At 33.8% G+C, this 14760-nt stretch overlaps 1 protein-coding gene across 3 annotated transcripts in view; it reads left to right on the forward strand.

Moving 5' to 3' along the window:
• LOC121740528 (homeotic protein antennapedia-like) overlaps positions 1–14760 on the forward strand; it is a 194986-nt gene that overhangs the window by 47742 nt on the left and 132484 nt on the right. Inside the window, exon 1 of one of the 3 annotated variants that reach the window (XM_042133266.1) lies at positions 2875–3192. The exons of the other annotated variants lie outside the window; for them this stretch is intronic. The gene's annotated coding sequence lies outside the window, so the exon portion shown is untranslated. Of the gene's footprint in view, positions 1–2874; positions 3193–14760 lie in introns of those variants that run through there. 3 annotated transcript variants of the gene reach the window in all.

Raw genomic sequence — 14760 nt, forward strand, 5'->3', positions numbered from 1 at the left:
ACCCTTTGATTGGACAAACCACAGACAGAACAACCAAAACAACGATGAGGTACGTCTCTTTCATAAAAAAATAATATCTCTTTAAAAACCTTGTCAAGAAAATTGAACTCCAAAACCAGAAGGATTACCTCCTAAAATATTAACTCTTTCATTAACCCCTTAAGTGGTTATTGCTCATAAAAATCATTTACACCCATAACGTTAAGCCGATACATCTGTATTCAGTTCGATATATTTTTACAGTCGAAATTGATCCATCACCCGTACCCCTTGTTTACGAAAGATAAATTTACACTCGAGTTTCGGTGGCTATTTTAAGACCTCTTTTATTAGTTTTAAAAAGGCCGTTAAGATTAGTGCGGTATTAGAACTGCTCTTGAATGACGTGGCAAACTGCCTGTAAATTTTAATGGCTGTCTAGTTAACTCATAGTTTTTGTGCCTTATACTCAACATGGATGTGAAATTTGATAATATTATAATGATTAATTATAATACTTACTAATGAGTTCAAAATTAATGTGCATCAATTTTATTATTATCATATTAAGAACATACAGTATCTCATTCTGTAATATAAAACCATTCGATATTTATATTGGAATTGCAAATACATAAATCTCGTATGTCAATAAAAATAAGACTAAACCCGTTCTGAATATTATTATCTTCATCAAGAAATGTTCATTGATTATATCACTGCAACATTTCATTATATTAAAACATGTTTCGACTTATCTTTAAAGCTTAATTCGTATATTCAAGTTGCATAAATTTTACTGAATTCAAAATAAGTACAGTACAGCTCTGCTTTCTTGACGAATTATTTCCAACTGTGCATTTTTCATTTGTTGAATTTTTAAAAAGTACCTACGCGTACTGTAAATTATTACGTACATAATAATTGATAGTGTAAACGATTACTCAGACGCTAAAGGCAAAAACATTAAAGCTCTATAAATAAAATCGTAAAACATAAATTTAAAAATAAGTTTAATTTACTTAAGAATGAAATGAATTAAATTAAAACGAACACAAACATAAATCAGAAATAGCTTTACAAAATATTCCCTTTAATTGCTAGTGCAAGAGATTTATTTATCTCGTGAAATATGCTGAACATTCGTCATTAGTATTTTTATTATGCAGAATATTCTCCCAAGATAACGATGTTCCCTTGAAATTATACACTTTTAAAGTATATCTCTGCGCCTGGCGCAGTTTGTCATTTCTCACTCGCTTCTCGATTGCGAGATAGCTTCGTGTTTATGTCACTTACATTTAATTACTCAAGTTGATTATCTTGGCACTATTTTTACAGATTTACGAGCCCTCCTGGAAAGGTTTAAAAAATAAATAATGAATTACGTCAAAAATATAGGTAGGGAAAGGAATTAAAGACGGACTCTACATTTTCCATAACGAATATTGTCAAGTGCTTTCATAACTTTTAATCATATCAACCTATAGTCGTCCACTGCTGGACATAGGCCTCTCTCAATGAACGCCAAGATGACCGATCTCCTGCTACTCGCATCCAACATGGGCCTGCAAGTAAGCGGAGATCGTCGTCCCACCTAGTTGGAGGTCGACCTACACCCCGATTTCCCAGCCTTGGTCTCCATTCCAGAGTAAGTTTACTCCAGCGATCGTAGAAGTCGTAGAGCGAACTTTTAATAGTAACGAGTAACGACAGTTCATAAAACCCAAAAAATATTTTTAATTGATTACCTATTTAGTACAAGTTACAACAAATAAGCCCACCAATAATAAAAAAAAAACATAAAAATGCCATTAAATCTTCTCACATCGGTAGCTAACTATAGATAATAATTTAATTAACTTTATCTACGGCCCATAAAACTATTATTTTAATGTCTATATTTACTCATTGTGATAAATAATGCCATTGCCCATAAACATTACAAATTAAAGGGCAATAAAATTATTTTGTCATAAAAGTCAATGTAAACACCGCATTAAAAGGCGGGCGTGATTCGACTTAACGTCTTCATTAAACTCGACCTCGCGACGATGTAATTTTCGAATCGAGTCGAGTTACGGGTAATTTTCGTTTTGGTCGATTTGTCGGTAAGGTTCAATTCTGTAACGCGAATCGCTGGGCAATTTTCAAACAAACGATTTCCTAGTATATTCCATGCATCTAAGTTCTAAGTAATTGATGCCCGAGGCTAATAGTGATTTAAATAATAGAACTTGATTGTATGTTATAACTTATAAGTTAACCGTCTCCTATCTTTATCAATTATTTTATATCGAATATTACCTATGTAGCAAAGGAACGGATATTTGGACTTTATAAATTATTTATACTATTACAATATCATATTTGCAAAATATAATCTTGTTTTTTTTTAATATCCTGTTATTACAAGCTACTAATAATACAGAAAGGTTTTCAATTCACCTACAAATTAGAAATATTCTTCGCCCCAAATGTTTTCAAAATAATTTAAGAATTACAACCGAATCATCCAAAAAAATATAATAAATTACATAATAGTTCCCACTCATTTTTTCTTGTCAAACCTTATCTTCCGTATGCCGACAGGTAGAAAATTATAAATAATATTACTCATCGCATTTGATTTGGGAGCGGTCCGCTCCGAAAGCCCAACACCTCCGCTAGCTTCGGTCCCCCAAACTTTAATTAGATGCGATTCAGAATCGTCTATCTATCTCGCTCTAACGCGCGGCATTAGACGCCCTCGCGGTATCCCCGTCTCGCGCCACTAAAATAGACTTTGCCCAAGCGCACTACAGCTCGTGTCAAAAGTTTTGTATACTCCGCGATGGCTTACGAAATATTCCCCTACCTCGGGACTTTTTTGTGCAGTCGAGTTGGTGTTTTGATATGGTAGAGTTGTGTTGAAAAAACACAATACGTCATCGGCGCGTATTATCGGGGAGGTTTTATGCGACCGGCAGATGCCCACTCTGTGTTAGGTTGACTCGCTGTTTTATTATGCACAACATTGTCAGTTTTAAATAAGGATTTGTATAGACCATACGTATTCGACAGGTGAACATTTAATGGATACGCACTACAATAATTATTTTATAGTGGTCTAATAGGAAGATTATAACACTAGTTGTGTTTTGTGATACAGATTATTAGGTAGTGTTAAAGTGCATTTGTGATCGACTATTAACTAAAGGATTTCTTACTGTCGTAAGTATTAACACTATTACATAATATTATATTATTTACTTGCGAATTATTTCTTTTGATTTTTCATTGAAATTATGACGTTGTACAAATATTTTTTGTATTTAAAGAAATGTAAAGTAGTCATTAAAATAAAGGGACTAGGTCCAAACTACAATTTTTAACATTAAATATGGATTCTATATGCAGTGTTCAGTACCTACTACAGGTATCAACAATATTAAGTAAGTACTTTAAAATTTAATCAAATTATATAATATTTTTATAATTTTTAAAATATAAACCAATCGTAATTGCTACGTCGAGGTAACGTAAGCAAGTCGCGTAGAATTAGGACTATTATAGTGCGCAATATACCTACATGGTAGTCGGTAGATCTACAAAATATACTCCTGTTTTTTTAGGAATGTACTTTTTAATTATACAACACATATATATTCAATATTCATATTATATATATTTAAATTAAAAACTAAAACATTGCGTCTATTTGTCCGGTCATCTGTCTTCCTACCTATTTGTATATTACCATAAACGTTTTAGAACGAATTTGAATATGTTTTGCTGAAATTTGGCATGGAGGTACTTTTCAGTCCCGGGACATATTAATAGTTTTTATTATCGGCAAAATATTACAATTATGTACGGTTCCTGCGCTCTATATGCGAATTTCTGGGCGAACAAAGTTGCGGGCAACATATAGCAAGATATAAGTCAAACTTAAGGGATCTGGTTGGAATGTATCAAGATAAAAGATGTCATCCAGAATCTGAGAGCCTAAAGCGAAACCTCCCGTAGGCCGGTCATGCAATTGCTAACTCTATCATGAGAGACATAAGATAAATTTTTGAATGATCGCGTGAAGGGATAAACAGTTTTTTACAAAATGTTCGGACAAAACTTTGACCTAGCTTTTTGGAATTTATAATATAAAAGCGGCTTCCAATGCGTTATATTCTGCGAAAAAGGTTCATTCGTATTTTGATATTCATTGTTCATACTACACAATATCTATTATAATATTCTCCTGCTAATGATAAAATAATGTTAACATCAAAGACGAAGTGTGACAGTTATTTAAAATAGAGATTTTAATAAAACGTATTTGTCTAGAATCCTTAAATTTGCTAAGGTTCGGTAAATACATACTTATAATATCTAAAAACACTTGACGTCAATTTGGTATAATTTATGTAAAATGTATGCATTATAATAAAATGTTACATTAATTTTGTTTTACGTAACAAAACTACACAAAAGCACTTTATATAATCCAGAAATCCTGTGAGAAATATTTACCGCACTCAAACTGAATTCAGAACTTTTATCACTTAGGTATTTTTGTCAGCGACTTCCTCAGATAGCGAAGGCTTTCTCAGCCGCGGGGAAATGAAATTCTTATCGTTCCTTTACAGAAAGACGCTCGATTCTTTCTGTTATCCGCGCAGGAAATATATAGGGGAGAGCGCGCGCTCGCAATAACAGACCTCGCCTAAAGAAATCGCACGGATATCCTAGCTGGATCTACTAGGGAAGTAAACGGATTACAAAAACCGTCGATAAATTTTTACACAACATAAACACTCGCGTAAATTACATTCGGTACATGAAAATGTTGATTTTATTATCATTATGCATATTCAGTGCGGTTAACGTTCGAAATCACAGAATTCGCTTAAAAACTTTCAACAATGATGTCCCCTTTTTCATTCTGACGCTACAGAAAATTTACGATCGGTCCGCGCGAGCGAACATTGCGTGCCTGATGTTTCTAAAAATGTGTCAAACTTTTTACAAAGTTCTTTCATTTGAGCCCGTCCTTCGAACGTAGCCTTGTGATTTTTTCTCTATTGTTCACTTTTTAGTCTCTATAGAAATCTCGGAAGAAATTCTAAGTGAAATAAAAACTAACAACGTGAATAATGAAACTCTTTTCGAACTTGTGAACGCAAAAACTTGCATTTCGAATTGTAATTTCTAAGAGACTTCGTAATTTAAATGACAATATTAACGTCGAATATTGTTATTTAGAAAGCTATCTTTGGAACATTTGAGCATTGTTTATTAATGAAAAAGGTTTTTTGTGATCTTTTTGAAGAGGAGGTAGAGAATAGCATTTTGCATGCCTAAATACTATAGGTAGAAAGAGTGAACCATGTTTAATAATTCGACAACTTCTTGTACTTCTTTCTGCAAATAAATTATTATTATTATTATTATTATTATTATTAAATAGTCACGTAACTTTCAAACGCTTTGATTCGTTAACATATTTGCTTAACATCTTTTCAAACGCGTTTGAAATCATACCAAATAACAAAAAGTCAATAAAATTAGAAAAAAATATCCGTGTTTAATTATAATACCAAAGTTTATGCATATTTTGTCTTAATTACAGTAATTTTAATGAGTAACGACATGCTACGTCATATCTACGAAGCCTCTACGAAAGTGCTACGAAACTCAAAAAACATTTTAGTTTGAAAAATTCTAAACCAAGTAGTTTTTATCGATGGGAATAAATCCTATTTTGCATAATCGGTTTATTTAAAATTGATAAAGTGTCCCTTCGAGGCGAGCCGTGTCGAAACCGGTCCCTGAATTAGGTTTTGTTGTTCCGTCTTTACTCCACGCTATAAATCTTTGAAACTCGGACAATAGCATATTTAATAAATAATATATCGAATTACTCGTTGATACATTAAAATAAACTGGGGACATCCCAGAAAAAAAATTGGGGACAACACTAAAAAATGTCACGTGCACTAAAATAAAAATTGTAAATTTTTTTAGTACGTATTGTGAGTTCACTCTTATATTTTGTAAATAAACCTTTTCTCGTGACTTTGTTCGCGCGAAACGAAAATCTATCTATCCCGTGGGAACAATACATTGTACGCGGATTAAGGGTAGCCTGCTAATCCGCAATATAAAATATTGGTGGGTTAAATTACATTCAAATCTGTTGAGCATTTTAAATACCTATGTAATAAGAGGCTATGTCAATATCGTAAATATCTTAGAAGTAAATATTTAATTCAGAGTTTTATATATTATGCAATAGTTTGGATTATCTATAATTTATAATTTATCAAATTATCGTGAAAAATCTTGAATTAAATAAAAAAATACTAACTTAAGATATATAGAGCAGTCAAATTATTTTTATGGTCAACTCCGAATTGCGGTATCTTATTTCGGTGCTATTCTCGACAAGTTTATGTGTTTACGTATCGATAAACATACGGACATATTATTCGGTTAACCGAGAAACATATAAAACTATGTCGTAAAATATACAGTAGACACTTACCATCTATGGAAACCCAAACTTAGTTAACCTTATGCTAATTATTTCAGCTCAAACGCTACGCATTCGAATTTCAAATTTAGAGATGCGTAGGCGCAGTGAGTTAGATGTTTTAAAACATTATCAGAGTAGGTAGGTGATTTATTTCTAGTATAAATTTCACTTCTCTTTTCGAATATTATACTAATGATACGTATAGCACAAATTCAAAACGTTGGTTTGTTAATTAGAGAGGACATTTTTAGATCATGTGTTGATTTACGACAATTTTATAATGAGGCATAAAATTATAGAAGTTTTGTTAGGAAGCGAATTTAATTTTTTGTAATAAATTATTTAAATTTATAAATTACATTTACAGGGAATTTTAGTGTGCACATATCAATATATGTATATGTAATATATGAACAGAAGCAATGATTCTGTTCTAAATAAACTAAATATTTATTATGTGTAATCTTTTTGTTGTATTTATTCTAAATGCGCTCGCTGCATACGTAGATTTTTAATTACTTTTAAGTCACAAAATGTGTTTCTCGTAAGTGATTTTATAATCTTTTGAGAAATAAAGAATCTTTAAACCTAAACCTAAACCGATCCGCTGTCGCCTGTCTCATACTCTACAAGTCACTCAATCGAGAATCAAATCAAATCGATTTTAGTAAGCCCGACGTCTACTCTCGATCATATCGAGATCGTTCAGAGCGTATCACGATCGAAGCTAAATCAAAATCGACGTCGAATCACTTGTAAATCGAAATTTGCTTCGGATGTAAGGTATCAGACTTCAGTATACTAATTCATCCTCTGTGATACACAAATTATATAATAAAAAATATAAAACAAATCTTATGAAATCGTTTTCCTATCCCAAAATCTATTCGCAACAAACAATAGGTACCTGCTTGTATTTACGTGTAAAGGTAGGTACATAATGGCGCCACAGCTGCCCGCCAGTTAACTGACAGCTTTTAGATTAGGGCCCCTTGCCGGCCCCTGCCCCGGCCCCTCCCGGCCCTGGCCGGGGCCCCAGCTCGGCCCCTAATTGAGAATCCTATACCGCTTCTGTCTAAATTAGTAACGGTAACCAAAATTGCATTTTAATTTCCGCTAGAAATAACCTAATTTGATACAATTTTGTATTGGATTAATATAATAAAAATAGTCAATGTTATATTTCTGAGAAAAAAATCAAAATTAAAATAAAATGTCCGTATTAGAATTATTATTTTGTTAAACTACTACTATATTATTCATATTAAAACTGTTTCTCGCGTTATCTCTAACTAATCAATTTTTTCATTGAAAAACAAAAATAATACATAAAAACAGTTGTAAATTATATAATTATAGGTATAAAGTAAATTGTATTTTCCTTTTTGCCAAAAGGTTTTGATTTAAAATACCTGCTAAGCAACCATTAAAACTGACGGAGAATGACGACCAAATCTACCTAAGCCTCATTCGACCTTCATAATATTTCGTATTGTGTTATTGTTTTGTATTTATTCTTTTTTTCAACACGAACCCCGGGGGCCGGGGCGCGGACGGGGCCGGCCCTGCCCTAGTCGCGCGCTGTGTGCCCAACCCTAATTTTAATGGCTGCTCGCCTGTCACATCCGGCCGGCTAATATGGAGACGGACTTTATTAAATATATTTTTTAATTGAAATATAATCTGATCGACGTCGATAAATACAAATCATCACACAACAAGAAGCGAGAAGTGTTAATCGATTATTTTTTACGACGATCGTAATGGCCAATCGTCATGCGATGTGGGCCGGCATCTAGTTTTTAGCTAGACCAGCGCAGCTTCAATACGTGTCAATGGGAATTGTAGCACGGGAGGCGTGACTAATTGCCGTAATTAAACTGCAATAAATCAGTCATTTATGGGTTAACTATGTGGCTAGACGGTACCTTTATTCAATTATCGCTTGAAGGTAAGGGTTAATCAGCTTTGTAAAGAACAAAACTTTATTGCTTATTAACTACATTATAGAAATCGAGTGTTTGTTTTTACTCAATGATGCATGCTGGATTCATTTTTAATTTATGTATTACATCTATTGTTTTCATCGTTGTAGTAATGAATCCATTTATTACTTGTGATAAATTACCTACACAATATTACTTTAATGTTGTAGGAATTAATAACTTATCAAAAACTCATAATATTAATCTCTCTCCATACTATGCTGTGTGTGGAGAGCTGATGAAAATATTGAAAGTATTCTTGTTCAAAGTCTGATAATAGAATACATAGAAGTCATGAGCGAGGTACCTACACAATATTTAAATTATAAATGAAACTGTCCTCGGTTATAAATTATAATTTGTAACTTACATATAACATAAGTACCATTTTCGATAGTCTGTAAGCGAAGCTCGTTCAAATGTTTATAATAAACATAAGCGCATCCTAAACGAACTGCACCTCCAGCCAAATGAATCTCCTGCGTCCTGCGCCGGGACGTACATAAAGTATAAGTCATCGAATCTGTAGTACTGTTGGTAACCCTTCCGCGCAAGCTGATGCATGAATTATGTGTGCCGGGGCGACCCGCGTGGATCGATAGACGCTTTTTGTTATATTCAACCCGTAATTGCTGAAAAGTTTTCGCGCCGAGCGCCGGTCACGCGTATTTTATTACTATGAAATTGAATTATTTATGACGCCATCCCCGCGCGCCGCTGAATTTTAATACTGAAATTATGTATCGTGATTAGCACAGCCGTCTGTCAGGGATGACGTATCGCCCTTAATTGCGTCGCCCCAAAGCCTTGTACACGATTTATGTATATCCAATCCCGGCCGTCTAATCCCGGGCCGGGTCAATCCGACCCCGGAAAAGGTTTTCCCGGTTATTTTCCGTGGAACTTTTAATCCCGCCGAATACCGACATACATCATAGAGGATTAAGAGGTTTAAATTGGAAGTTACCGACGTCCGAAATAAATTTAAATCGGCCGGCACCCGGTATTGTGATATCGGTTCCGATGCTAAATGGTGGCCAATTTTATCCGGCTACTACATATTTCTTGGGTGCTTAGAAAACTTTATTTATTGTCAAATTTTATTATTCCGTTTCGAATTTACGTCACAGCGTCTGTTTATTTAGGGCTAGTTTATAAACATTGCGTTTGTGATGTTCGAATAGAGCTAAAATGCTGTGTTGTAAAATAATAATTTTCTTTGCGATTTGCCTCAAATGACTTTCAATAAAAACTTTTGAAATTCGGTTGAAAAATCTACTTCAGTTATTCTATTGCAAAAATCCAATAAGAATGATTTCAAACTAAAACAATTTCCAACAGACGTAGGTACAATCGATAACAAAACGCAATATAGCAAAATATTCGTCGGTGTATTGTCCACTTGTGCGGGAATAGAATTAAAAGGGCATCAATAAGGGGACGGTAAATCATGAGAAAGCTCTACCGTAGCAAACGACCCTTTCGAGGACAGCCCTCGGTAACAGCTGACCTATTGGCAATGCGTTTACTACGTAAGGGCCAAAATGAAATCCGCCTAAAATGATTTCGAACTAGTGCTACTTATTGATTTATACTGTAAATAATTTGATGTAGAGTATTTTGTTTGTTTTAGAGGGTGAGTGAGGGTGAGTTGAGTGTCCAAACTCTAAACAGTCGGTATCAGTTTATTAAACGTCATCTTAAAATCTGTTTAAAACTAGTTAAGCTTCTATTTATTACGTTTAACACTTGCTATTACGATTACACAAGATTAGGTAAATCGTAACAAAAAATAATAAGTTTGATAGTTTTTCTTCCAAGAATAGATCTTTTTTTAATGAAATAAGGGGGCAAAATGAAATGGAAAGCAAATTCCGTCACCCGTGGACACTCGCAGCATCAGAAGAGCTGCAAGTGCGTTGCCGGCCTTTTAAGAGAGAATAGGGTAATAGGGGAGGGTAGGGAAGGGAAGGGAATAGTTGAGGGTAGGAAAGGGATTAGGGTAGGGGATTGGGCCTCCGGTAAACTCACTCACTCGGCGAAACACAGCGCAAACGCTGTTTCACGCCGGTTTTCTGTGAGAACGTGGTATTTCTCCGGTCGAGCCGGCCCATTCGTGCTGAAGTATGGCTCTCCCACGTATGAAAATCTTACCCGGTTTTTAATTTGGTGGTATAATTTGGTATTACAGCTAGTTCATTAATCGTGTATGCAGCGCCACCCTGCAACGTAAATCATTAATCAGCTGGCTCATTTGTTCGCGCCAAAATTATTTACGCCGCAGCGGCGAGCTCACGATATCTCTTTAAACCGCCGTTACGTTAATCTAGTGTTTAGAGAAATAAATTGCTAACACTTTATTACGTGACTAGGTACCTTATACAATATACAGGTCAGTATAAATAAAATCTGGATACAACGCCAAGGAAACAGAGTAAGACAATCCATCAGGTGGTGTGTATTTTAACAAAAAATTCTTACGTTGTACCTTTTTTTAAATAAGAATTTTAGACATAATAATATAATGTTTCACATCTCATATACTCGTAGATAAGAGCTAAAATAAGTTCGAACTTCGAACGAACTATAATTATATTAATACGTACCGTACAAAAATCGATTAAAGCCTCTTCTCTACAACCTAAAGAGCATGCAGCATTAAATCATTTCCAGTCCCCACAACTAATCAAGTGGAAAGTTGAACTTGAGGCAGGGAAGGGTAAGGGCTTTTTACCAGCGGTTTTGAAGATACCCGAAATTGTATTGTTATAATCCCTTTTTACTGTGAAATTGTTACTTATGTCGTTGTAATAAAGATCACGTTAAGGTAAAATAATTTTGAACTACTAAAACCAAATAACAACCTTTTTGTGATCTTCGCGGTTAGTCGGTTCTGGTAGAGAAAAACGTTGTTATAGTATTTTGACCGGTAGTAGATACGAGTAAGGCTAGTGAGCCTAGATTGAATTAATATTAAACGAATATATTTAATATTTGTCTTTTAATCTACTGCTGAAAACCCTAAAGCTCTAGCCTTGGCAGTTGGCAGGCAAAAAAAAATACTGTAATGCGCTTGTGTTTGTGATTATACCCAAATTCTAATAAGTAAATTGTAATGCGCTTATGTTCTTAAACCTATCTAATAAGTAAATAGCTCCAAGTAAAATTATTGTTATCAAAATTTATCCCATTGAAACTTTCTTCATTAATTTTTACCCTCACATAATTGGGGACATTCCAGAGAGGGGCTGACCGCATACGGGTTGTTTGTGGTGTACTAAGAATTCTAATAATTGTATTGTAATTAATCCAAATACAGTAGTCATTTGACTATTTATAAACAGCAACAATGTAACAGTACTGTTTTTGTTCAAGTATCGTCAACCTGTTTGAAATATTTGAATATAACTATTCAAACAATGGCAATTAAATGATTAAAGATAACTCTTTAATCATTTAATTGCCATTGTATGATACATTGTTTTGAATGTCTTTAGCTCTAATTGCAACTTTATTTTAAAGTTTTTGAAGTCTTAGGGCCTGTCTCACCACTACCTGATAAGGCTATCCACCAATTAACTTGACAGATCAAGTATGGAGAATCTGTCAAAAAAGTTGTGAAAAGTCTATTAGGAACTTTATCAGAAAGTGGTGAAACAGGCCCTTAGTTGAACTCAATTATGATTAAACATGATTGTTTAATCATAATTGAGTTCAACAATCAGAATCTGTGATGATTCACAGATAGGTTATAAGTTTACTTTCCTCCTTTTAAAACAAATGAAGGCTATTCCTTATGGAAGGCCATTTTTAAAGAAGAAGAAAACTAAAGAAGCCTAAAATGTTGATTGGTTAATTTTTGCGTCAGCCAATCAAAAGCACTAATGAGTAAAGTGCTATCAAAAAACACAGAAACCGTGCACTTAGAAGCACCCGACCTGAGAAGTAAGCTATCGATTAAACGCTCGGGTTACGGGCCCTTAGATTATTTAAAGACAATCGGGACCACGATCTAGGAACAAGGTCCTATTGTCATATCGCCCTGCTCACCTTTAATGCTAAACCTATCTTTACTTAATAATATAAAGCTGAAGAGTTATTTTGTTTGAACGCACTAATATCAGGAACTACTTGTTCGAATTGAAAAAATCTTTTTGTGTTGGACAGTTAATTTAACGGGGAAGGCTTGAGGCTATATCATATCACGCTGCGACCAATAGAAGCGAAGGAACAGTAGAAAATAGAAAAAAGAACGGGAAAAATTATTTATCATCTTCTTATATAAAAATGGATTTCCAATTGTGTTAGTCGCGCTAAAACTCGAAAACGGCTGAACGGATTGAGCTGATTTTAGTCTTAAAATATTCGTAGAAGTGCAGAGAAGGTTTTAAAGTGACACGAAGTTCACCGGGACAGCTAGTCTAATATATAAAAATGGATTTTTAAATGTGTTAGTCGCGCTAAAACTCGAAAACGGCTGAACGGATTAGGCTGATTTTAGTCTTAAAATATTCGTAGAAGTCCAGGGAAGGTTTTAAAGTGACATGAAGTTCACCGGGACAGCTAGTTATATATAAAAATGGATTTCCAATTGTGTTAGTAACGCTATAACTCGATAACGGCTTAACCGATTCTGCTAATTTTAGTCTTAAAATAATCCTTGAAGTTCGAAAAGGTTTTTAAGTGACACGAAGTTCACCGGGACAGCTAGTTGTTTATAAAGTTAATGCATTGCAAAGTTGCGAACAACAGCTATATCTGATAAAGGCGAGGAATGCTTACAAACTCAACACAAGCGCACCTAGGTGGCCTAAAAAAATGATGTAATCATGCCAATTATATTTAGTAATTGCGATGAAATATGTCTGGCATCCCTTCGCTGTAATTTATAAACTGGTCCGATGGCTCGTTTTTTTGTGATCTTAGGTACTCTATCTGCCGCTAGATGTCACTGTTTTAAATTCATTAAAGTATTGTATATCAATTAATTTGTCTGTATTAAATTTTAAGTATTGATTTAAGTGTCGTGAGGAATCGAAATCATATTTTTATTTTTTACACAATAATCGAAATACTAAATAATATTAACATAATTAACATAACTAAACATCTGCAATATTATAGTTCAACGTTTCGAAATAAGATGGCGCCCTAGTCGGTGGCCATGTGCGGGGTCAATGACTTTTGAATCATTTTAGTCACTCTAAAGCCAAAACCATGAGTTGTAAGTCAATAATATGGCACAACACTTTAACATGAAGTTCAAGAAATGAAATTAAATATCATTAAGAATTTTATTACATTGGTGTAGATATACATTTTTTATTATTATTTCTTCAATCAGTTAATCCACATCCATACTTATACTAATATTATAAATACGAAAGTGTGTCTGTCTGTCTGTTACCTCTTCACGCCCTAAGGCTGAACCGAAATTGCTGAAATTAGGCATGGAGATACTTTGAGTCCCGGGAAAGCACATAGGATACTCTTATCCCGAAAAAATGTACGGTTCCCGCGCGATAAACGAATTATGGCGCAACGGAGTCGCGGGCGTTGTGTAGTTCTGTCATAAATCAGTTAATTCTATCAAAATTTAATGTCATAGTTGATACTCATAACTTATAAAATATATTTAAGTGTCTGTATATCTATCCTTTGTTTTTAACATTAAGCGCCTAAATGAGCATTGTCCAAAAAAAATCACATATACTTTTTATATTTTTTTCGTTAAAATAGGGTATTTTAAGAATATAAATTAAATAATTTTGAAATTCATTGGCTAGTTTTTTCTCAGTAAATTTTTAAAGTTTCGCTCTGACGTCATCATCGGCGGCTAATTGACCTCTGTAGTGTTTTAAATTTCCTTTCAATCTTATTTATAATGGCTGGTTCGTCAAATGCAAGTTCTCATTATGTGAAAGCTGATACGAGAAGCTTACCAAAAGTTCGAAACATAATGTTGGTCGAATTTATTGCTAATTTAACGCCATTGAAGGTCAAACTAAGGTTAAACATATTTGTTCAAAAATATAAGTAACTAATGGGTATTTTTTTCTTTTATATACAGAAAAACGATCACTGACCTTATTCCTCGAAATGTTTTTGTAATGAGCAAAATTAAAAAAAAATGGACAATCCCCATTCAGTATCCCGCATGTAGATTAAGGAATAATTTTGTTGCAGAAAAATGTGCTAAATGAATTGATGCACAACAAAGCTGCAGGCAATATCTAGTTATTAAAATATTAGGATTATTGACCTATCCACTATCCTATTAAT

Source organism: Aricia agestis, chromosome 3 (assembly GCF_905147365.1).
Source record: "Aricia agestis chromosome 3, ilAriAges1.1, whole genome shotgun sequence".
In the NCBI taxonomy this organism is placed as follows: domain Eukaryota; kingdom Metazoa; phylum Arthropoda; class Insecta; order Lepidoptera; family Lycaenidae; genus Aricia; species Aricia agestis.